This window comes from Anopheles coluzzii, chromosome 3, assembly GCF_943734685.1.
Source record: "Anopheles coluzzii chromosome 3, AcolN3, whole genome shotgun sequence".
In the NCBI taxonomy this organism is placed as follows: Eukaryota; Metazoa; Arthropoda; class Insecta; order Diptera; family Culicidae; genus Anopheles; species Anopheles coluzzii.
The window spans coordinates 39,072,896-39,099,279 of record NC_064671.1 but is presented as its reverse complement, the minus strand read 5'-3'; the positions used below and the strand labels follow the sequence as shown (position 1 = coordinate 39,099,279).

Sequence of the window (26,384 nt, the reverse complement as noted above, 5' to 3'; positions counted from 1 at the left end):
TAAAAAGCACATACCGTCCATTAAACACGCTAAAGTTATGCAACTTAAAGAGTTTAAGAATGGCACGATAGAAACTTCCTGCCATTTAACCACTATTGGCACGGAAATGTGACCCGCACAGGATGATGCTGCTTTCGTTTCGTCTCATTACTTCAGTGACCCCAACAATGAGCTGAATTGTGGTCTCGTTTAATGTTGATCCTATCCCCCATGAAACGTTTCACACTGGCAGTTAGGATGGTTTCGTCTATGCGCAGCGAATGTAGATTTGAGTCCGGTAGTGAGGAACCACAATTAAATTAAATGACATTATCATTGTCACGCTTTGCACTAATGGTATCACGTTCGCTACGAGCAAAATGTGACTAGCGCAAGAGAAAGGCTTGAAAATTTGCACAGGAAGGTTATTCAGGTTATTCCTTTAAGGTTATTCCTATGTAAGTTTTGATTTGAATAGAAAAAAGCTGTTTAAGCATACTGAGATGTTTTGAAAAAAAGCCATTTTTTTTATTCAGATTCAAGCCTGCTTTTATAAACATTCTTCTGCTTCTTCAACCATTTTTCCATGTAAAACTTTTTCTTTTGCAAATTGTGCCAACGCAAACCTGTACTTTTTGCAAAAATCCTCTAGACTGCTGTTTTTCTTTCACATTTTCTATTGCAGCCATTGTACTGTTTTTACAAAAATTTTGTGAGTTTTGTCAAGACCAGCGCAACTCCCACCAAGATGCACATAGACAACTTTTACCCAGAAGAGAGCAAGCAGCCAAATATCACAAAATCAGTTATCATTCAGTCGTTTGGCACTATACAAAACTAACATGAGCAGTTTGCAGAAAAAAACTCAAATTTCACGAATAATCACACATACTGTCTGCTACCAGAACGCAGAAGGCAGAACTGGAATGTTTCACCAAAGTATACGCAATGGAAAAAAATCTGTAAAACATTTCAACAATAAAATATCATCTTTTCACTGAATCGTGTCGCTAAATACGACTAATTACGACTTGGAAAAGGAGCACGATCATTCCTTTACTCTGCTTTCATCATAGTGAGATAAAGTGTCAACAATACCGCAAGTGCTTTTAGTCCAGCTCAATAGACCACGATATATTACAAAAAAAAAACAGAAAAAAGATCAAAAAAGCAATCAAAAGGATACAACATATTAAAAAAACTCCCTAAAACTAGTTGATGAAAAGTTTTTTTTTTATTTGCAACCTCAATGCAATGGTATTGCATGCTTTCCTTGTTTGTAAAAGTTAAATGTTTCACTGTGCATGTAGGGACACGTTTCACTGTGCTTAAGAGCATGAAATGGTTGCTGCTACTTTTGAATATGTCAGAACCGTCATACTGATCTATGAAGCTTTGATGAACGATACGTTTTGATTGGAAAAGACGAGAAAAAGGGCAATTACTACAATAGCAGTTGAATGTTATGTAAGTAAAAAACCTCTCTTTCCCCACTAAAACACTTACTTCTTGAACCACAAAAATTAATTTGTTCGTGGCGTTGTATGTACAAACATACTGAGACTCAGGGCTCTTCTGAGCACAGACTTCAGAATATCAACTTGTTCAACTAATTATCCTTTGATTGAAATGGTCAATGTTTATTGTGCATAAGAAAGTAATGTCGATTTCAGTTTAAGTTTCAATAAATGAAAAATACGCAGTCTTGTTTGATGGTAGCACATGCAATGTCATTTTATTTGTTTCCTCAATATCGTCTTTTTTAGTCATATACCGTTCCCTTGCAAACAGTCTAGATGTTTTAAGTTGAAATGTAATCAACCGATATTTTTATAGAAGCATAAGAAGGCTAGATAACTATATTGAACAAATAATATTAATATAAGTCTCATATGCACACACCGCGGGAAAGGGAACAAAAATCTCATTCCACGATTAAGTGATTTCAGTAAGTGCATTACCAGATTTCATGTGCATTCTGCTCATAGCTGCATTGTCAATCGCAAACCGTCGAACGTTACCTTTAGGGAAATGAGGGAAAGGGACTGTGGCGCATACACATAAGCGTAATGAATATAATTATAGTAAGCTATATAGCAGAAATTATAGTAAGCTATCATTTATAGGAATAGTTGTGATTGGTAGACGGAATTAAGGATACATAGGAAGTAAATGAATTAAGCTAGATTTAGATAGGGAAATTTTAGTATAAATAGCGGGATAGGATTTAGGATAATCAGATAAAAGTTAGACTTTATAAGGGGAAACTCTGTCCAAATATAGAGAGCACAAAATAAAAGTTATAGTTCCAACAAAACAACCCTTTTTTCAATTGTACAATAAAAGTGAAGTGATATACCACAAACCAAGAAAATGGACTGGAAATCCGTGAGCCGAATAGGAATGTACTTGCTCAAGCATCTATAGATGACCAAATCGTTGTCCTTGCTGCGAGTGCATCGAAAGAAAATGGCAGGAAAGGGAAACCAGATCCAAACTGTGCGATTTTGTATGTGTTGTGTGTATTTGTATTTTGCGTAAGCTAGACCCAGTGTGATTGGAACCAATTTCCATGCATCAAGTAGATGACGTCTTTTGAAACCGCATCGAACTTGGATGGAAAAACTCACTGTACGATGCTGCTGCCAAGAGCGGACCAACGCCAAGGGCTTTAGGAGAAGCGTTACTCTGATGCACTGTTGCGAACGGTAGATCATCGGCAGTAACAAACCGCACAATCTTCTCTAATCATCTTGAGAGTAAGAGCTTTTGTGATTGCAAACCATCTCCACTACAGCCAGGAATTTCAGAATGAAACAAAAATGTTTGCTGCCTGTCAGGATTTCTGAGTTCTTCAAATTTCCCAATGCAAATAAATTCATTCATGCTCATTTCATTAGATTTATTTATTGTTCAGACGCATATTTTTTAGAGACATGCGGTTGTTGAATGCTTGCATATGTTCAATCACACACATTATATTTTGTCTTTTAAAACCGATGATCCTTTTTTGTATTCAAAATTACTACCAGCACTTGAAAATCGCGAATAAGTTGCTTGAGATACCAAACATGTGTTTGCATGCTGTAATATAAAGAAACGTATATAATCTTGTTTACCTAACCAATCCGGCATCGTCAAAGCGTTATTGGTCGCCGTAATTACTTTTTCGGGCTACGTAAACCCTCAATTGGGCACTGTCATTTCTATTCGGGCCTTGTCAAGTACGAATCGGGCAAAGTGCAGAATGAATGCGGCATACTATGGATTATCTTGTTTTGGAGCTGTAAAAAAAGCTTTTATGCTTGTGGTTTGACTAATTTTTAAGAATATTGACTATTTTTAAGTTAATCTACAAATAATAAATAATTAAAATACCTTATTACAAATCTTTTTGTATCTTTAATTCAAGTCCATACACTGCAATTTGGTTTTATATTGTTCAAATAATATAATATTTTTAGTGACTAGCTTAATTGAAAATTTAAAATTAAAACAAACATAGTTAAACAACACGCAAACTTCGTATTTTTAAACAACTTAATGGATCAAACCCACCGGAGCCACCGGTTTGATACCTTCAAGAGTAAGACGCTTTCATTCTGTACTTTGCCCGATTCGTACTTCACAAGGCCCGAATAGAAATGGAAGTGCCCAATTGAGGATTTAAAAAAAATATATATATAATGCAAGTATTCTTGTTTTTATTTCTTTAAATAATTCAATCGCATGATGAAGTATCTATTACACCAACAAACAATCATTTTTGAACAAATCATAATATTTCACCTGTCAATTATTTAAAAACAAATCGGATAATCAAAAGTGGTGACATGAACTTCAGTAGGTAAACATGTTTTAATCATGCCTGAAACCAGTCTTTTGTGCCTGTTGATTTTCATGTAACGGGAAAACTACAGTTTGTAAACATTCCTAGAAGAGGATCTACATAAACTTATTCAATAATTACAAATAACACAGCCTTACGAGCAAAACATGCACAAACAACGCACGTGGGCTTAAAAAAAGGCCATTACTGTATCCGATCGATTTGGTGATATAAGTTTTCACCTCGCCGCGGGACAGATCTTCCATCAAAACCGACTTCACTGAAGTTGAAGGGAGCACTTAGTAACGTTGCGAACAAAAAGGAGTTCATCGTACCAACGCACCCAGCAAATTAATTTTGTGCTTTATTTTTCACAACAACGAGGTGTCCGAGAGATAGGGTAAATGTACCAATAGTGGTGCAATTTGTAGAGGTACCGATGTGTTTTAATGGATTTAAAGTGTCAGGAAGGACAATTTCTGAATATTTTAACACATAACAGTTGGAATATGTTTAATCTTCGCAATCACAACCATTTTTACCCTGAAATACATCAAATTTACGAAAAAATACATATTTTTGTGACTGCTTCGTTGTACCTATAATGGTGGTATGGTTCCTATAGTCATCGTATTGTGTTCCTATAGTGGTGGTAAACAAAGATGCATAAAAAACGGTGTATAATATCAATGAAACTTAGTTTCGAAGATGTTTTCGTATGAATAGCAAGGATTACTGCCATAATATTGGTTTCTTGCGTAATTTGATCGTAACAAAATGTATAAATTTGATTAATGAAACTATTCACTAAAGTACTGCATCACACCTGTTGCCAACCTACACCCGGAAGAGTGTGCCTGATTTGAAGTCAATTTTTCATTCAGGCAGATAAGCGAATTTTGGCCTGTTTTTGGTAAATTACCTACAGAAAACTAATTTCTGTTGCTTATTTTAGTGAAAACAGTACGACATTTCAAAAATTTCCTCAAAAAAATCTAAAACGACCTGTTTTTATTGATTTTATAACTATAACCACTATAGGAACATGCCTGTTTTGTGTACCTATAATGGCACTATGGTAAAAAACACTTAAAAATGCATAAATATGGTCAAAAGGCAAATAATTTTAGTAAAACAATAACATTCCATAACAGTCATGTTGAAAAACTAGTAATTGCGTGGTTATGTGGTCAATTAGAACGTTAACAGAAAAATGAGTTTCGTTATGAAATCCTAAGGATTTTGGAAAAATGTTGACACATTTCACAAAATAATGGATATTTCGGTCACTAAGTAACGGAATGGCCCCATTTAACTTTTAAACCCTTTGTAAAAGGCTAAAGAACATTTCACACTAACTTAAATAACTTAAATACTTTAAATTTGCCCTATGAACCGCATTTTAGAGCAATAGCACCACTATTGGTACTACCACCACTATAGGTACATTTACCCTAGCTTTTTTGTGAGCGTGTCACTTGTTTGATTTTTTCCACTTTTATACATTTTTGAAGACAATTACATTTTCCACGATGACGATGTTAGCAAAATTCAACTAAATGTATTGGTTTTAAAATACTTTCAAAGAATTGTGTGCAAACTAATTAAGGTTTCTCACGTTCACGTTCTTTGGTACAATATAACCCCGAATTGGTGAAATAGATTACTGTGTCACTGAAAAGCTCCATCACCGCATGTTCGGAGCTGACAGTTACAATGATGCCAATTGTTGCCCTGAACCACTCTGATCGGACAAAATTATAGTTCAAGCCTCAAAGGTTCACCCGTCATTGTATTCGAGCGGTGAAGCACTATCTTTGGAGTGGGATTAAATCATCAAGCTGTGGACGTCAACCACAAATTCATTTCGTTGGCATGTGGCAGGATGGCTCGAACAATAATGATCCTTTCCGCAATTTTATTGATTTCTCGCAACGGTCCAACACATCACTAGTAGCTACACAATTTGATTCTTTTACGTGAAAGCTTATTTTATCTATATGCTCTAAACATGTTAGATACCTTATGGACAACAATGAACCACTGAAACATCGAGATTTAGCTTATGACGGTCACATTGTTATTAATTCGCTCGGACGGTAAAGCATACTGAAGAAAAGAAGCTTCGCTTGAAGAGAAATGTATTGGATAGGGTGTGAGAAAAATGGCGAAAAGATTCCTTTACGTATCCCGAAATCACTTACCAGTTGCGTGAAGTAAAGCCCGAATGAAGAATGGACAAACATATAAACTGTTACGGTTCAATTGTGTTGTAAAAACTTCTTCGACCCATGTGTCGACCAAGGCCGGGAATAGGGCATCTAGTTGAATAAATGGTAACCCCATTTTTTAGTTAGGGATGCTTGCTACCTGTGGCTTAAGAATTTCTTTACAGGTGAGAAACACTATTGCCATCCCTCAAAATGTCTCCCGGGAATAAGTAAAAGTGGCAGACAAATTAAAAATAACAATTGCCGAAACTTTTCTTCGAGGAATTCAATTACCAAATCATTCAAATTTCTAGGAAAGAGGAGTAAAAAATACAGCACAAATTCTGAAATTAATCTTTAAAAAGTATGAAAAGGATAGGAAATTTATCTTTTTAACAAAAATAAAAGATAATTCCAAACAATTCGAACGATATTCAAAACTGTGCATTACATTCCATCTTATTTTTCACGCTTTAACCTAAAACCAAATTCTTGACTCAACATGGCGTCCATAAAATGCCTCGTCTATCAGTGGTCTAGTCTGAACAAAATTATTGTTATTATTAAATAATTAAGACTTATTGCCTGAAACATTGAATTTTCCTATGAGTCTCCCTTGAAATCTGACGAAACAAATATATGTTTATGAACATCATGCGGGGGCTAAGACATTCCTCTACCATCACTGCCTCAACAACTTTCGAATCCCATAGCATCGAAAATTACGTTCATTGTGTGCGACATGGACCTCGCAACAGCAGCTACCTCCAAAAAGCAGTATTGTGCAGTGCAAAGAAGGTGTTACAGAACGATGTTGATTCAATCAAAGTGACGCTTTCAGGCACCAGCATGACCCTAGCTGGAATATAAATGTAGTCTAATTCGACAACTCAACGAAGGTGATGGCAATCAGCGCCCCCGGCGAGCTTACCATCGAATTTGTAAAGTTTGGGAGGAAAATGTGTCGCCACAGTGTACACCACAGTGCTTTCAGTATGCGCCTCGCCAGTCCCCACTACATGGTTCCCTCCAGGGGGTTATCTAGTATTACACGACCGGTTCTAATCAACCTAAAGCACTCACTATGTAAAACTAGTACGCTCTACTGTCAAACTAAACTATTGTTAAGGCCGGGGGACATTGTCCGTACTCGCTAGTGTAATTTAAATTTTCACTAGCGCATCTGGCGGTGGCTGGTGGAAGCATTTTGCCAAACAATTTGGAGCCGCTTCAGAAAATACGTTATTGTTACATGTTTTTTACTTTAACCGGGCTGAAAAAGCTTTGTAATTGATAGCTAAATATGTTGTGCAAAAATTTCAGTCGTTTTCGCATCAAAAAACGATGGAAATATTACTTTATTTTGATATCCGGCACGACCATTCCCTCGATGACCAAAAAAAGCTTCCACCAGCCGCCGCCAGATGCGCTAGTGAAAATCAAAATTATACTACAGAGTACGATCAATGTAGCCCGGCCTTTATATTTTACGGCTAAGTGTGAAGCAGAAAAAGACAACCAGAGGAGGTAGTTGAACACCCAAAGCAAAGTGTTCTACAGACGGGGGAATACTTGGCGGCAATTGTTAAAATCACTGCAGAACTATGAATCCCAAAAACCTTCTCTCATGGCTTCAACGATGCTAACTCTGAACATCGAAGACGTCTCCATCTGCCCGACGCTGTCATTTTTTATCCCCTTTCCCATCACTTTGGCTACCACGAAAACCGAACCTCCACAAAACGGGAGTACGAAACATTGCATTACCAACTTGTGTGAGTTGTACCACGTACCGCGATATGTAGGGGAAATGGAGGTAGTTCCGACACCTTAACATTTTCTCCTGATTGCATAATTATTGCCATTGTAAACTTACTAATAAAAATCGACTCATTATGTAATATCATGTATGTACTATCTTATCTTAGATAACATTTTGATAAAAAATGAAAAGTGTGTTTTCTGTTGCAGCAAGATACTAAGATACCAAATATTCCCCATTAAATATAGCATTGGACCAGGTTTCGGATTGTTGAAGCTGTGAAGGTCGATTTAACAGTGCAACCTGTATCTTTCAACAATCGTCTTTTTTCTCATTGAAGAGGACATGTGTTTAGTTTTTTTTTTTCTGCTAACTCGAATGCCAAAAGTCAAACATCGGTCATTGTGATCCCATACAAGCGGTGCTCTAGGTCGTGTAGACGTTGCACTATTTTACTTCTGTTCAGCCTCAACCTGATACTTAATACATGGTTTGTGTACGAGTTGGGCTGACATTTTATAAGATAATAGCAAAACAAATAACAGTTATAAGCTGTTTTTTGTGTTGATATCCCGAGTCTTTTAGCTTGTAAAGCGTGCGTCCAGCGTGAAAGTGGTGTTATTCGTACATAGCTACGGGGCAAGTGTAAAAATATGGGCTTTTTTAAACTACCCAATAAATATGATGTTTTCGTACTACAAATAGGCATCAAACTACTACCAAATGTGGTGTCGATTTTGCCACCGCTGACCACACTAGTTTTGGTGATATTTTACACTTTGCAGTGGAATATAAAAACTTCGCTTTTTGTTACAGAACTAATCAAATGTATTTATAAATCAATACTTTTAACACGGAAACAGCAATGTTGTTGAATAAACGCATAAATACATAAGTCCAAAAACTAAAACTTTACATCGAATGTCTATCAATAACACTATGTGTTTGTTTTGTTGTTTATTTTGATAATTGACAAAGTTATAATAAGTACAGGGTGACTTAAATATTCGAAATAATTAATATAAAAAAGGTTATCATACCCACAGTGTTGAACTACCCTCACTTCTGCTACATGAATTTGCTTCCCCCGAGAAACGTACACCACCGTTCTGATCAACGTACGCGATGTAAATGACAATCCGCCGGTATTTGAGAAATCGTCCTATCGCACACAAATCACCGAGGAGGACGATCGAGGACTGCCGAAGCGTGTGCTGCGGGTAAGTGTATGAAAATAGACTTCCGCCCAATCCGCTGGCTGGATGAGACCATCTGACCCTTCAGTTCGAGACAGTTCGGCTGGAGGCGATTTATGCTTGAGGTATTGTTGATCCATTCGTACCGAATGTAGGATTTTGTTTCGTGCTTATCTTTCCGAATATCATCTCGTATCTGGTGAACCGTAAATTAGAACCACACTATCTAAACCACAAATAATTAGCACTTAAATTTACCGCACTCAAAACGAATCAAGAAAACCACTTATACAGCTAGAACAATTACACACTTTATTTCCTAACGCAGCTAGCCTTGTACCCTATCCAATCTACCGCACACGTTTTGTCCTACAGCTAATCTACGAATAATCGAAAGCATCTGTGCTTTGGATCTCTCGCACCTCGCACCCCGCACTCACTCTCTCATCTGTTCGCCTCTTCGTCGTTGCTCTTAATCCGCACTCACTCTCGCATCTTTTCGCCTCTTCGTCGTTGCTCTTATCCGCACGGCTACTCACTCTTCCTTATCTCCTCAATTTGCTATGGTAGCCGGCCGAGATCTCCGCAGTCGATCTCGTGGCATCTACTGTGGTACAGTCGAGGTCGCTACATGTCTTTTCCCTTTTTTTTTTCCCAAATAACAAGTCGTTCGTTGCCCCTATCGGTTCACCTCTGCCTTATTGACGATATCGCTATCAACGCATGAGCTAATAACGCTTCCACGCAACTTCTGCGACATTACGTTACTTTGACGATACGATGGCCAATTCATGTCTTTCCGTGTACATGATTCAAGGTAACGCCTAACCTTCTTAACACATCTAAAACAGGCCAACCCTTCGTCTAGCTGAATCGTGCACCAACATGTTAACAGCGCCCCTTTGCAATGCTCCTGTCTCTTCCCCATTCCTGACATTTCATTGTGGTGTAAATGTACGTATCTGTATGCGCCGTAATCTCATCGCGTTACGCATTCACATAAATTTCGCCAAGTTTTCGAGCCGCAGATAGAGATTTTTGCCTTCCAAGATTCACCGAATCACCGAATCACCGATTTCCGAGTTGTACCGGTCATGCCGCTTCTTTCTTTGCGCAGTCGCTCTACCGGCCTCATCCGCCATTGCGCAGCCTCTCTACCGGCCTCATCCGTCATTGTCACCTCGAGCCTAATTCTTTTTAGCAGCCGCTCACCAGTATGTCATGTGTTTCCGCGCTTTCAGTCCGTGCCGTGTTGTGCTTCTGCGATAGCGTGTGAAGTAAGATTGAAAAGGTTTATTAGAGTAGTGTGTAATTGTGTAATCGTTCTTTTTTTTTTTTTTTTTTTTTTTTTTTTTTTTTTTTTTTTTTTTTTTGAAAACGTTATAATATATATGTAACCTACCCTAGAACTAATCCCTACGTTGCCCTACCTACCCTACCTAATTTCAAAATGGGTTGTAGCAGCCGAAGATTAATCTATACCTATCCTATCCTATCATAACATATACATTCCGAAGCATCAGTCACGCTCCGCTCTTACCGCTGCTCTTTCGTTTCACTCTTACTATTCGTTAAACTTCTTCAGTCGGTTGTTATGTACCTTCTCCAACCTTTTGCCATTTTTTAGTACGCATGTCTGGTCACTGGGAATGTCGACCACTTCGTACGGGCCCCTCCATAAGCTTTGTAGTTTTTGACCTACTCCTGTGGGGTTGTTTCTTACCAGGACTAATTCTCCCCACATTGGTTGCCACTGCCTAGCATCTTTATCATATCTCAGTTTCCGTTTTTCCTTCGAGTCTACCAGATTTTCCTTCGCTACCAAGTGCATTTCGCTGAATTTGTTTTTTAAATCTTCGCAAAAATCTTCGTAAAGTATTTTCCCGCTATTCGGGTTAAACACTGACGTAGGTAGCCTAGCTTTCCGTCCGAAGACTAATTCATAAGGAGAAAATCCTGTTGATGAATTCGTACTGGTATTATATTCGAATGAAAAGTATGGCAACAACTGATCCCAGGTTTCCTGATTTCCTTGCACAAATGACCTCAGATAAATCTTAAGTTCTCTGTTTGCGCGCTCCACCAAATTGGCCTGAGGGTGATAAGCCGATGTATTTATCTTTTTTATCTTTAATATTCTGCACGTGTCCTTCATAACCTTACTCATAAAATTGGTACCCTGATCTGTAACGAGCTGAACCGGTGACCCTACTACACACACAACACCTTCTACAAAGGTTCTGGCCACCGTTTCCGATTCCTGGTTCTTCATAGGCAGTGCCAATAAATAGCGCGAAAGATCGTCTTGGATTACTAAAGCATATTTGTGACCTTGACTAGATTCGGGGAGTACTACTATATCCATAAACATTTTCTCGAATGGCCTCGATGAGGTAGTGGATATTTGCATGGGTATCTTGTTATAGCGGCCTATTTTGTTAATTTGGCAAGACCGGCAATTTCTGACATAGCGCTCAATATCACTATTCATATTCTTCCAATAAAACAATTCTTTAATACGTTTTTTCATCCGTCGTACCCCCACGTGACCTCCTAGGGGAGCATCGTGAAATTCGTTTAATACTGTATTGATCTCCTCGTTTTTGATTTCTATTCTCTCTGAATCCGACGAATAATTTTTAAATTTCGTTATATCTATGCTTTGAACTTGGTTTTTTCGTTTCTTGCGCAATTCTTCCTGTTCTGGAGATGTATACTCTATTCCCATATTGCATAAGTCCTTCCAATGATTTTCGACGTCCTCTTTACTCCTGTTTAAATCCACCGTCGCCATCTCCTCACTATTAGGAAAGTCTCCGACTTGTTCTAATAACGGAGTCTTTCGTTCTTTCCCAATGGCATTAGTTTGCTCTTTTACTTTCTGTTGTCGAGTAACGACTGCCAGTGTACCTACTTTTTTATCCTCTTCTTTGACCTCGCTCGTTTTCACTTCGGGAAGGCGAGAAAGAAAATCTGCTACAACATTTTCTTTTCCCTTTTTAAATCTTATCTCGCAATTCATCCCTTGTAATCTTAGTCGTAACCTCGTCAAAACGGCAGAGTTTTCTTTAAGTCGCCAAATGGAAACCAAAGGCCTATGATCTGAATATATGATGAACCTCTGTCCATATATGTAATGTTTAAAATATTCTGTCGCCCAAACAATTGCTAATAACTCCTTTTCGATAGGATGGTAACGCCGCTCAGGCATGGACAAGGATCTACTAGCGTAGGCGATTGGCTTTCCTATGGTGCTTTCGTTTGATAAAACGGCACCAAGTGCGTAGTCACTGGCGTCCGTTGTTATAACGAAAACATCTTCGAAATTCGGGCGAACCAGTAGAGGCTCAGAAATAAGAGTTTGTTTTAGCGTTTCAAATGCTTCATCACAATTGCTATCCCAAATAAATGGTACATCCTTTTTTAAAAGGTCATGTAACGGTTTTCGAATATCTGATACGTTACGTATAAATTTACCATAAAAATTAATAGTGCCCAGGAACGAACGCAGTTGTTTTATCGTCTTAGGTTTTGGCATATTCACAATGGCTTCAATGTTAGCTGAAGTAGGTTTGATCCCTTTCTCATTGATCGTATGTCCAAGGTAGGTTATTTCGCTTTGTAATAATTTGCATTTTTTTGGTTCGATCTTTAAATTGTGTTGTTTCAAGGCATTGAATATTTTAAGCAGGTTTGCACAATGCTCTTCTTCCGTCTCCCCAAAAATAATAATATCGTCTAAGTAAACTAAGGCCTTTACTGGTTGAACGGTATAGAGCACAGCGTTCATCAACTTTTGGAAAGTAGACGGACTATTTTTCAGGCCCATAGGCATCCTTGTGAACTCATAATGCCCTCGTAAGGTAGAAAAAGCAGTCTTCTGTGCATCGTTAGGTTCTATGGGAATTTGAAAGAATCCCGATTTTAAATCAATAGTGGAAAATATTTTACTATTGCTAATACTACTCAATATATCCTCGATTCTAGGTATTGGGTACACGAACGGTTTTGTAATAACATTAAGTGCTCGGAAATCAACTACAATACGATACATTTTTTTGCCATTTTCCTCCTGTTTCTTCGGAACGCACAATACCGGGGCATTCCACGGGCTTTTGCTCGGTTTAATGATGCCTTGCTTAAGCATTTCTTCAATATTTTCCTCTATGATATTATTTAAGGATCCTGGGAATCTATATTGCCTCTTATATATTGGAATGTTTGAACTTGTTTCGATCTCGTGAGTCGCTGCTTCCGTAAAACTTAATGTATCCCCTGGTAAGAAGAAAATCTCATTAAACGATTCTAGAATGCTTTCCATTGTGTTTTTGCTTGTAGTATTTAGGTGCTCTAAATTAATTGCTGTCATTATTTCCCTTAGCCGCTCACTTCCAGTTATCATTTTGCTATTACGCAACTGTAGTAAATCGAAATCAACGTTTTTATCCTCAATACTTACTAGCAGCTCTTGACTTTCCTGTCTTACATTCATATTTTTTAATTCAAATGAAATGTCTTCGCTGTTGGTTTCGCCAACGCCCGGGTGTAAATTATCAACAAAATTTGTACAACTGTCTTGGCCAGAGCTGATGGCTTGTGGGTAGTTCTTTTTTAGGAAAATGGTTTTAAAGTTTTCTCCTACCGCTCCCAGATGCGTTCTTAAAAATTCAGCGCCAATTATTCCCGGAAAGTCTAGGGTTTCCAAAACATAAAACTTTACAATGTAGCATGAGTTCCCCACATGTAAATCAAGAGAAATGGAACCTATAGCTTTTGATAAAGTTCCATTGAACGCTGAAAATGTTTTTTGGTCCGCATAATCAATATTTTGTTCCCCATACTGCCTGGCTGATTCCCAACTTAAAGCGTTAGCGCATGCTCCAGAATCTATCATGTATTCTATATTTTGACACAATTTGTAAACTGAAGGTATTTCCACAGTAAATTTTCCTCCATCAGTGACCTTTAACTCAAGTGATTCGTATCTAGAGGCAACAGTATCACCCTTAACGTTATCTAGATTATTTTGCTCGACTAAAGTTTGAAAGTTATAAAAATTGTTGTTATCTAATGAAGAGCTAGTGTTTCCATCGCTATCATCTAGTTCTTCAGCTATTCGTTTTTTGAAAAATTATTTGGTTGTCGCGGTTGTCTAGAAAAATTATTTTGATTGTACGATTGCGTTTAATTCCCTTGGCCATTATTGGAGCTATTAAAATTAGTTGTGCTGTTCTGCTGTGGTGAGCCACAACCATTGATGCTGGCATTTGACATATTAAACTGATTATTTCCTCTCAGTGCATATGTCCTTGAGGAATGCGGGCCATCGATTCTTGAGGCAGTTCTTTCCCAACTATTTCCTTGGTTTCCTGAATAGGTGTTATAACGTGTGTTTCCATCATTCATACTAGAAACTTCAGTTTTCCTTAATCTTTCCTCTATCATGTGAATGTGCTCCAGCTGAATAACTTCTTCTTCAAGGTATTCTAAAAGGTGATCAAAATCTAAATGTTTGTTGGTTCGTGCTAAGGTTTGCAATTCCGGATTCTTCAATCCTGCTAAAAAATGAATTTTTAAATTTTTAATTGCATAGGAATCTTCCGAATTTTTTGTGTCATTACTCATAATATGTTCCTTTAACATCAAAACCCTTTCTTTATAGGAACTATATGGCTCATGAAACCCCTGTCGTAGAGTTTCTACTTCATGGAAAATGGCTTCCAAATGAAAACGCTCTCCAAAAACATTCACGAGGTTATTCCTAATCTCATCCCATGTATCAGCCACTATTCTTTTAAAATATCCTGCAGCGTTACCCCTCAATTTTAACATTACTATGCGAATTAATTCCTCTTCCGAATGTCCATCAGGAATCTGTTTAGCAAAATAATCGATCTGATAGAGGAATCCATCTAATTCCTTCGGCGCACCATTATAATCAGGGATAAACTTCATGGCGTTTTCAATGGGGAACTCGTAAGCCATATTGGCGTTGGTGCCGTTTAATAACCTGTCCAGCTCAAAACTTTGGTTAAGTAATTCCCGCTTCAACCTGCGGATTCGTTCTTTGTGATTGCAACTGGCCTCACTTATCGTTGTTGAATTTAGTTTGTTGGATTCGATATAATTTATATTATTTAAGCTACCAGTTGCTACCTGGATTGCTCTACTCCTAAGTGCCAAAACTCGTTCGGTCATGCCAAAGTCAATGACCCTGCCCAACTAATATGTCACTAATACTATGTCACTGAAAATCTATATCACTTATAATCTATATCTCTAATAATCTATATCTCTAATAATCTATCACTAATAATCTATATCACTATTTTACTTTACCTCTATCTCTACTACATACAATTAACCAATACAAAACTTAAGTAAACTATTAAACGACGATTCGAATGACCTAAAAAGTAGACAATAAATTAGTAAAATTCAACAATAATTGTTATCAATTAATAAAATGAATAAATACAAAAAATCAATTAAATAAATATAAAAATTGTGATAACATTTGGCAAACAACCACACTGACGATACACCACACCCTACTTTTAGTGACTCTCTCGATCATTCACTGCCGCCATTGCAACGATGATGCTAGCTCCTTTATCACTGCTACTTCTATGAAGAGAAGGAAAAAGTTACGTACTTATCTACTTCTATGTATTCGTTTTTGTGTAGTCTAAATAAAAAAATTAAAAGTAAACGTTACGCTATGTTTAACACTAATAGCTAGGTAATAGCACCGTTCACCAGTCAGAAAAGACGCACCACACAGGCTAAATAACGCACTGCTTTCCGCTGTCACCACATGAACCGTAAATTAGAACCACACTATCTAAACCACAAATAATTAGCACTTAAATTTACCGCACTCAAAACGAATCAAGAAAACCACTTATACAGCTAGAACAATTACACACTTTATTTCCTAACGCAGCTAGCCTTGTACCCTATCCAATCTACCGCACACGTTTTGTCCTACAGCTAATCTACGAATAATCGAAAGCATCTGTGCTTTGGATCTCTCGCACCTCGCACCCCGCACTCACTCTCTCATCTGTTCGCCTCTTCGTCGTTGCTCTTAATCCGCACTCACTCTCGCATCTTTTCGCCTCTTCGTCGTTGCTCTTATCCGCACGGCTACTCACTCTTCCTTATCTCCTCAATTTGCTATGGTAGCCGGCCGAGATCTCCGCAGTCGATCTCGTGGCATCTACTGTGGTACAGTCGAGGTCGCTACACTGGTAACAAGGACGGCCAACACAAAATTTTGATTTGAGGGTAAATATGGGCTGTTATTGCCTTTTTACCAAGGCGTTCAAAATGGTCCAGCACCTTTGCTCAAATGCGAACACTACGGGTATGCTTCTTTCTCCTGAACAAATTTCAAACTACCTTTCATCGGGGTGATAGAATTGAGTTCACTTTTCACCAAGCTTTTTATGCGGTCATTTCCCTTCACACATCCGGCTCACTGGAAAAGTGTGCGTGTGTTTGTGTCCCACACGATGCCATCGAAACATTTGCCTGTCCTTCTTAGAAATTTTTAACGAGGGTCACACGATCTGATTTAGCCGAGCCTGCAAAATATTACCACGTGGAAACGTATGTTTCTCCAGATTTTGCCATCCACGTCGAATAAATTCAATACTGGTGCTGATACCCAATTGTTTGGTTAATAGGTACACCCACGCTAGTCCATAATGATACGGCCAACCAGGCCGTCCTTACGAAAAATAAAAAAGGTACACGCACGCTTTTTCCGAGTGCTAAGGGACAGATTGAACGAGTTTGCAATTTACAGCTTTATGGGTGTATGACTGCCAAAAGTTAAGGCGAGAACAGTGAATGGGATGCGAATCAAACACGATACCCATTTCTTCATTGCATCACACAGCACCATCCTCTGTTCAGACCGCCCTGGATGTTACTATGCTCTGGAGAGTTTACTAACAAAATGAGTTCAATTTTGCCTGGATCGTGTGAACGGGAGATGATTAAGAGGAAAAACCCATCCTAAACCTGACCAAATCAAACAAAGTGTGTTTTTTTGTTTGTGGGCTGTGCCTACGGGCTGTAATTTTAGACAGTCATTAGAACTGTATAGTGGTGTGATCGATTTGCAATAACTTATCAACTCCAATAGGCTGCTCCCTCCGGATGGCATATCAGTGTAACGAGTAGGACAACCTAAAGTTTAGTCAGTCAGTCAGTAAGCAAAGGCCGAACTCGAAACACCCGAGTAATTCCCTACCGGGATCGTGTGTTGACTATGAAGTTCAAGGATAGCGGTACTAATTAAGAATTTAGTACAATTTTTCAACCCGTTATCAATAATTTTGACATTTCAATCGACATCCACCCACACCCAACACAGTGCGACACTTTACCTGTACCCTCACTTCTCTCTCTCCTTCTCTGTCTCTCTGCTCTGCCAATTAATAATTTAGCTAAAAGCGACCACCCATTACCCACCCGTTGGAGGATATCGGGCAGTTTCGCGTATAGCAGTGCGAACAGAGAGAACGAGAGATAAGCTGCAAACGAGCAGCTTTGAGGCACCATAAACTTTGACGCACACCCTCAGATCCTTATTTATGTTTGCTGTGGTGGTCAGGATGGGCACCAACCGCTAGCAGCAATTTGCAACCAATAGGCGATGCTGAATAAATCTGTGCAAATGAATACCACGGCCAGTGCACGTAAAACCTTACGTTTGGATCAGTCTAAACGAAAGCAGAGAAATCCTGAATAATAATAATATATGTAAAATATGTATAAGAACAAAACACTTTAAAAATAATGGCTCGAGCCCAATGATGAGCCGTTAGAGAGATTCTGTGGCGGTCGCATATGGAATTCGGACGACGGCACACGCATGGTATGCGCAGCGCCGAGTGCAATGTGTTAGGAAGGATAGTGAGGTCCAGAACTGTTAAATATTTGTCGATTCAAAGAGGATTCTTACGCACGTGTTGTCTGGTTGAAGGTTTTAGCAAAAGAGAGCGAGGTTTATTCAACATCTGACGTTCTTGCTTATTCGACGTCCCGCTTAGCCTTTGTCGTCGTTTACATATGTGCGGATCGACTTCTTGCGCGTTGCACTTATTCAACACTCCTCCTCAACGCGTGTTTGTTAATGAATTAGCTCCTCCTAAATATATCCAGCTAATCCTATCATTGCTACTAACTTTTGCAATCTTATCCTCGGCAAGGGTTTTGTAAGGAGATCTGCTATCATATTTTCCGAAGCACAATATACACAACTAATCTTTCTTTCCTTGATCTGATTCTTGGTGAAGTAATATCTCGTAGCGATATGCTTCGTTCTGTTGCTTAACTTTTCTCCTTCTATCAATTTCAGGCAGCTCTGATTATCTTCATATATTAAAACCTCTTGCTCATCGTTGAGCTCCTTAAGAAGTAATTTAAGCCAAATCGCTTCCTGAATTGCCTCCGATAATGCTACAAACTCAGCTTCTGTGGTAGAAAGTGATACGCAACTTTGTTCCCTACATGCCCAGCTAACTGTTCCACCATTCACTTTAAATACGTATCCGCTGTTGGATTTCCTATCCTGTTTGTTTTCTGCCCAGTCTGAATCGCAGTATCCTATAATTCCATTTGTTGTGCCTTCTTGGCTCAACCGCAAACGAAAATCGATTGTACCCTTTAAGTATCGTACCACCCGTTTAACCTCTTTCCAATCACTTTGAGTGGGCCTAATCGTTTTCTGACTCAAAATCGAAACTGCTGCTGCGATATCGGGCCTCGTATTTATCGCTATGTAAAGTAGCTTACCGATCATCTTCTGGTAGTCATAGTTACTTGCTAGCGTTACTTCTTCTTCTTCGCGCTTAACGTAACCGGGGTCGAGAGGGATATTGGATATCTTCGCGTCGACTAAGCCACAAGTTTCGATCACATCGGTTATGTATTTCCTCTGGCTCAGGAAATAATCGCCTCGTTTGTCCTTTTCTATCTCAATTCCTAAAAAGAAACAAACATCACCGATAACATTTACCTCGAATGACTTCTGCAGTCCCGCGAGTAACGACGATATCATTCCGGGATCTTCTCCCGCCACGATCAAGTCATCAACGTAAACGAGAACGTAACACCAGCTTCCTCGATGCCGCCTTCGATACAAGCAAGTGTCCGCCAAACAACTGTTGAAGCCTTGACGTCTCAACTCCTCATCCAGTCTCTGATTCCATGACCTTGCCGCCTGCTTCAGTCCGTAAAGTCCCTTGTTTAATTTACAGACCTTTCCATCAGCATTCAGACCACATGGAACCCGCATATAAATCTCTTCTTCCAGCTTTGCATACAGGAATGCGGTTTTGATATCATACTGCTTCACCGCCAAGTTCTTCTTAGCTGCTACTGACATCAGACTACGAAAGGTCGTTTGCCTGACTACCGGCGCAAACACTTCATCGTAATCCTTCCCATACTGCTGGCTAAACCCTTGAGCAACTAATCGGGCTTTGTATCGGTACAACTTTCCATCTGCGTCGGTTTTGCGCTTATAAACCCATTTGCACCCAATCGCTTTACGTCCTGGAGGCAAATCTACTATCGTCCATGTGTCATTAGCCTCGATTGACTCGAGCTCTTCAGCCATAGCTTGCTTCCACTGATCCGCATCCCAGGAAGCCATTGCCTCTGCATAATTCTTCGGTTCCTCACTGCACAACTCTTGTTGAAAAGCAGCAACCCCTTCCGGTTCACCTTCTGTACTTTCATAATCATCACTGCTTTCGTCAGACGACACTGAACCAGGTGCGCTTGTATTGCCAACCACGAAATCGTTGAACCTTTCTGGAACCTTATGCTGACGTTTACTGCGTCTCAACACCTGAGGCTCTACTTCACTTATGCTGGTAGATGGAGTATTCGTGTTGATATGTGATGGTATATCTCCCGCCGTGCTGTCGCTTATATGCTCCAAATCATTTTCATCATTTTGGCTGCTTCCCTGTACTTCACTTAAATCAAGCAACACTGTGCTATCTAGCTCGGGAATCTGCGCATTTGTATCACCACCTTCATTGATGAAAATGACATCGCGACTTTTCATCATGCACCTTGCAGCAGGATCGTACAACCGATACCCCTTGGTGTCCTCTTCAAATCCAACGAGCACACACTCTTTTGATTTAGGATCCCATTTCTGTCGCTTCACCTTGGGAATCTGTACCATCGTTTTCGTACCAAACACCCGGACATGTGCAATATCCGGTTTCTTGCCGCTCCACACCTCTTCTGGTGACAAATCATGGCTATTGGTCAGCGATCTATTTATCAGATATACAGCTGTCTGCACAGCTTCTGCCCAGAATGTTTTCGGCAACTTCGCTTCGTACAGCATACAACGCGCCTTTTCCACAATTGTTCGGTTTGCACGTTCTGCCATGCCATTCTGTTCCGGCGTGTACTCATTTGTTGTCTGATGCCGTATGCCATGCTTCTGTAAATATTTTTGAAATATTGCATTGATGTATTCTTTGCCATTGTCCGTTCGAAGCACTTTCATTCTTCTCTCACTCTGACGTTCTGCCTTCACATGGAAATCTTTGAAGCATTCTAGCACTTCATCAGCTGACTTGCTTTTCAAAAAGTACACCCACACTCGTCGCGACATATCATCAATAAAAGTTATATAATAACGATTACCTCCCAATGATGACACTTCCATGGGACCAGAAATATCCGAGTGTATTACTTCCAGCAATCCATCAGCTCTCGTTCCACTCTTACTAAAAGGCAACCGCGTCTGCTTTCCCATCGGACAAATCCGACAATCACCAATCGAATCTTTTCCGTTCATTCGCATACCATTCACGACACCATTGGCCATCTTTCTCAGGTTGCTTGCATTCATATGGCCCAACCGCTTATGCCATATTTCCATCGAATGATCTGAGCATGCCAGTACCTTATTTCGTTCACACGATTTCCGTTCGATTATCTTGAACAAATCGTTCTCCATCACACCAGTCGCAATAACAATGCCATCACAATTCATTATTCGGCATCCTTCGTTATCAAACACGACTGTATTCCCCTTTTGCACTATTCGTGACACCGACAGCAAATTCATCGAAAGATTGGGAATATAGTGAACATCGTGAACCGGTAGAATACCCCCTTGTCTACTCTTAGCCGGATAAAGTTTTGCAGTGCCACATGCTTTAACCTGCATGGTCCTATTATTCGCAGCCAGGACCGTTCCGCTTCTATCTTTCACGGCTTCCAAGAGTTTGAGGTTACGTGTCATATGCATCGTGGCACCAGAATCCACATACCAATCGCTCTCTGCACCTTCACCAACACTTAACAGAACCGCTCCAAACGCATTCGATCTTGCATTAGATTGATCATCGCATTGTCTAGCGATGTGGCCAAATTTATGACATTTCCAACATTTGGGGCCTTTGTGATCAAATCTTCTAGGCTGGTTCTTTACGCGTAGCTTGTGTGTATCACGTTTCACGACACATATTTTTTCATGCGTCGAATCTTCTTCCTCTTGCAACAGAATCGTTTTCACCGAATCGCCCGTTATAGCTGTGCCTGAATTCTTTAATGCCATTACCATCGGCTGATAACGTTCAGGCAACCCAGCAAGGAGAAGCGCACCAACAAATCGTTCTGCAATCGTGAAACCGATCGCGTTTAATTGGTGGCATGTAGAAATCATTTTGTTCGCATACTGTTCCATAGATCCACAGCTCTCCAAGTCGGTTCTAATTAGCTTGTAAAGCAGACCAACTTCTCGTGCTAAGCCCGTTTCTTCAAACGCGTCACACAGCTTCTTCCAAGCTTCTTGAGCCGTTCGTGTATCTTTCACATGATAATAATTATGCGGTTCTAACAGCAATATGATTCTACCTCGCGCTTTCTTATCCTTTACGGGATTCACGGCCTCTACTGTTCCGTCGGCTTTCACAATAGGCTCGACGGCGTCCCACAGGTCTTCGACTTCTAAAAACGTCTGCACAGCGAATTTCCATGTCGACCAGTTCTCTCGTCCTACCAGTCGTTCGATTCCGGTATTTTTCACGATTTCGGACATGTTTGTGGATCTGGGCCCATAACCTGTGAAATATTTGTCGATTCAAAGAGGATTCTTACGCACGTGTTGTCTGGTTGAAGGTTTTAGCAAAAGAGAGCGAGGTTTATTCAACATCTGACGTTCTTGCTTATTCGACGTCCCGCTTAGCCTTTGTCGTCGTTTACATATGTGCGGATCGACTTCTTGCGCGTTGCACTTATTCAACAAGAACATATCATGCAATGCTGGTTAAAAGCATTGTGATAATTAATAATTGTCACCGGCGGTTACTTTGCGGTCGTCCGCCTATAAAAAATGGATGTGGCAAATGAGTTGCTGAAGATTTTAATCAAGTCCGCCGCCTCGAAGAACAAGATTTACCTTTTTGATGTGACAAAAAGCGCTATCAGCCACACTAAGTGTCACCTTTATATTTTAACAAATGAAATTGAAAAAAATCTTCACAAGCAAAGCGAATAAAATGAATAATCATTATATATTGATGCTTCATATTACCGTGCGAGATAATTACTTTACAATCCAAACATAACACGGAAGTAAAAAAAAGATGCACAGATTGAACTTATTCATCAGTCGAGTTGAAGCTGCGTATAATTGATGAACCCGTTTGTAAACAACCTGCCAAAACAATGAATAGCCAACTCACTGAAATTAAAATCACCCAGAAACTGTCGCAATGAGTACGTTTACAGACAAATCATTTTGCACATTAGCACCATTCCACGCGATTGTAAAACCCACTCAACACGCGAATCGATTTGGGCACGGGATCGAAAATAGAATTGCCAGTAATGTGCTTAGCTTTCATTGCAAATGACGTTCATTTCCCTTTACAATCAAATGCAATTTACACATCCGCCGGGTTGTAACCCCGTATGATTTGTGGGTATCTGGGTAATGCCCGAATCAAACACCGAGTCAATCTATTCCTCCTCATCAATATTTGAGCGTTTATGCAATAGTGATCATCATCATCATTGGCGTTCCAATCTCAACGATTCCCAACGGGTCGTTGCAAAAGAGAGAGTGTTTGCGATAATTAATCAGTTGAACCCAAACTAATGCGATTTCCAGCACTCAGGAAACGATTGAATGGTCGATCCAATTGCGCTTCATCTAACCATTGCTGTTGGTCGGTTCACAATTGCTGCCGTGGCAAAAACGTAATTTCATTCATAAGTAGCTTTAATTAACTTGTTGTCGTCTGTGACTTTCTACATAGTGCCAGGATAAAGTACTTGCGAATAGCTATATCCGAACGGTTTGAAGCAATAAATGTTTAAAAACGATATCCCCATAAAGCTTGCTTTTGTGGAAGTTAGATGCAAGGCACCAAGCACCCCAATCCCCAACTCGTTTCAGAAGTTGCCGTAAGGTTGATGTTTAATTTTTTAAAAATATTGTTCATATTTTTCACTGATCTCACTCCCTGAAAGCTGAGCACACGTTTTCCATTCTACGTGGAATTTCGGTGACAGGGCTGTTCATCGATTGATCAGGATAGTGTGAAAAATTCGGGGTACACATTCTTCGTTCCGGGCAGCAGAAGACGATAATTCATAGGATGGTATAAATCTCCCTATCTAAGTCGAGGTCAGGATCACTATGGAGAGAGAGTGTGTGTGGAGAAATCCTGTCAACCCTTCTCTATCGCGAATCCAGCACGCAAAAGATTTTCGTTTTGCCGGTGCCAGTAAAACCTTTGGCAATTGAAATTGGCCCTCGTTCGGCTCATCTCGTTGGGCTCAGTTTTTGTTCAAAAGGGGATTGCTGTACTGGGATTAATGTGTTTGAAGTAATTTTATGTAGCCATTTTGTTCAAAGTATACGTCATAAATAATGCTCGTTCCACAATTTCGGTAGCCTACGCCCGGAGTAGAGCCAGGAGGGTCGACTAGTAACTAAAACACAGCAATTATAGAAAGATGTGTATAGCTGAATCGGTGGCTTGATTAGCAATAACATTTGAACAGTAGGTTGGGCTCCTCGTTTTATTCCTGGTACCTGATGTCAGTAGTCGGAGCATTATTTTTTTTTTATCAACATAAACCATTCATATCGGTTAAAACGGTCCAACAAAAACATCAGTGTAGCAGTTATGAATGCATACCAATTATACATATTGTGTCTAGTCGAATGAACTGCCTAACTAGTATACAATTTTGTTTTCACATAAGCTTTGCCTTCTGTGTCATCACAACTATTCGCGTACACTGGTTCCCTCTCGGATCGCTCTTTTGCAAACAATGAATTAATTATTTCAACTACACGCTTCTTCTCAGGCCCCTTATCACCAGCCTTGAGAACATGGTTTATCAATGATTCTAACCGCACGGAAGAAATGGTTTAAATCCATCATGAATACCGAGGTGGAAAAACACAAATAAGCGCCACCAAAATAATGCTCCGTTCGCTCAGAATTCGTGCTGCATCAGCTCTAAAACTTTCCGTTCAACTACTGTTGGCCGGCTATTGGGACAGGGACAGTATTCTGCGAAAAGTTCATCTCCTTAAGACCACAGCGTAATACTTTGGTAGGGAAGGTTTTACGTACACTAGACGTTTGGGCCTAGCTGGCGAGTATGAACAGTTAGCTAGACAGTACGTCTCTCCCCAACCCGATACGGTCCGTTTGTGTCACTCGAGAAAGACATCTTCCATTCAGCGCGCGGTGGACAATGGTCACAAAACTATGGCCTGTTCGGTTGATGTTTTATCTTTTATCACAAAGCGACAGACGCTGTCACTTTCGCTTTTGCACGCCATCGGGGCGGTGATATTAATCTGTAACAAAAGTCACAGAGCGGTAACGGAGCTTTTGAAAGAAGTCGACTGAAAATTTTAACATCGTTTTCCGGTCTTCATCCACGTCTTCATCGTTCAAGAAAACATCCGGAAAAATACCGATTCAAATCAACGTTCAACCGGTTTCATCTACGTTTTCTGCGCGCCTTGCCTTTGTCGCATATTTGTGAGGTGACGCTGACTGGGTTCGAAACAAACCGTCGATACAATTTCCGGCTCTTTCATTTACCGATATGGCTAATGAAAGAAACATCACAGAAAGACGAAGTAGCCGAAACCTCTTTTGATTCGTTTCATTTGCCCAACAAACCAGGGACGAAAGTTCGAAACGAAACCGAACCCCATGTCCCTCGGTCATGGGAACGAGGTTTTACTGACCATTTCAGTAAAATTGGAACCACCAACCACCATCACAAACCGGGCCCGAAACCTATTTCGTCTGCCTGTGGTTTTGGTCGAAGCAAAAGTGCAATTTGATAAGATTCGTTACGTTTTTATTTTGTCTCTTTCCTGGGGGTTTCTCTGGGGGTGAACCATCCTCCACGACCGCTGAATGTCCCATGAGACCCATGAGCAGGGAGAAACATTCCGGAAAACGGGAATATAGTACTATCCTGCTATCACATCTTAACTGCAATGTGAGCAGATAGTTAAGATAACTCCTACCTGTCCGATGGCGGTAATGGTTATCGTCACTCCAGTGAAGGTGAACCACGCGGACGCTATTGGCTTTTAATGGAAAATGACCAGCTTCAACGACTGTTATCGAGGCGCTTCGGATGGTTTGCTAATGGGACACCGAAAGTAAAGTTACCATTAGGGCAATAAATACGCAGCCATAACATCGTAACAGGAAGGGCTTCTAACGATTTTATTATAATAATTTTGATCGTAAGCAATTATCAAGCTTCGATGGCAAGGTGATAAACGAAAGTATTGATATCGTTTCGTTAAGCCAAGGTACAAAATCAATCAAAACCAAAATCTCGTCTACAAAAATATTTCTGTTTCGTTGGAATCAGGTACTGTTGCACAGCAAAAATGTAATTTTATTGATATCAATAACATTGATCCATTGCTAGTTCCATAGACCATCGTGCTCCATAATTTTTTAATGTGTGTCATGCTGCTCAAAGGTGCTGCTTTCCATTGAGCTAAACTTCCGCAGCATTTCACGCTTCGTTTAGCTTGAACATACTTTCACAGGAATGACATTTGTACATTGAATTATGTTCCGTTGTGGGACACTCTTGTAGCTGTCTGAACATACAACCAGCTACACTGAAAAACATGCTAAATCATCTGAAGAAAAACATACAAAATCACCGCTTGCATGCTCACTGCCATTGTTTTCAAAGTTTTCCTGCACACCGGTGAACCATTTAAATATTGTTCTTTTTATAAACATTCCTCCATCATCTTACATGCTTGAAGCTAGTTCGGGAAAGGCAGTGGTGTTTATCCAGTTATATATGTTTTTTTTTTTAATTTTGCTGCCATCCCAACTACATGT

The 26,384-nt window shown here is 39.7% G+C and overlaps 1 pseudogene; it reads left to right on the top strand.

Moving 5' to 3' along the window:
• The first annotated feature begins 3,812 nt into the window (after positions 1 to 3,812).
• Positions 3,813 to 26,384, top strand: part of LOC120954847 (neural-cadherin-like) — a 54,764-nt pseudogene continuing 32,192 nt past the window's right edge.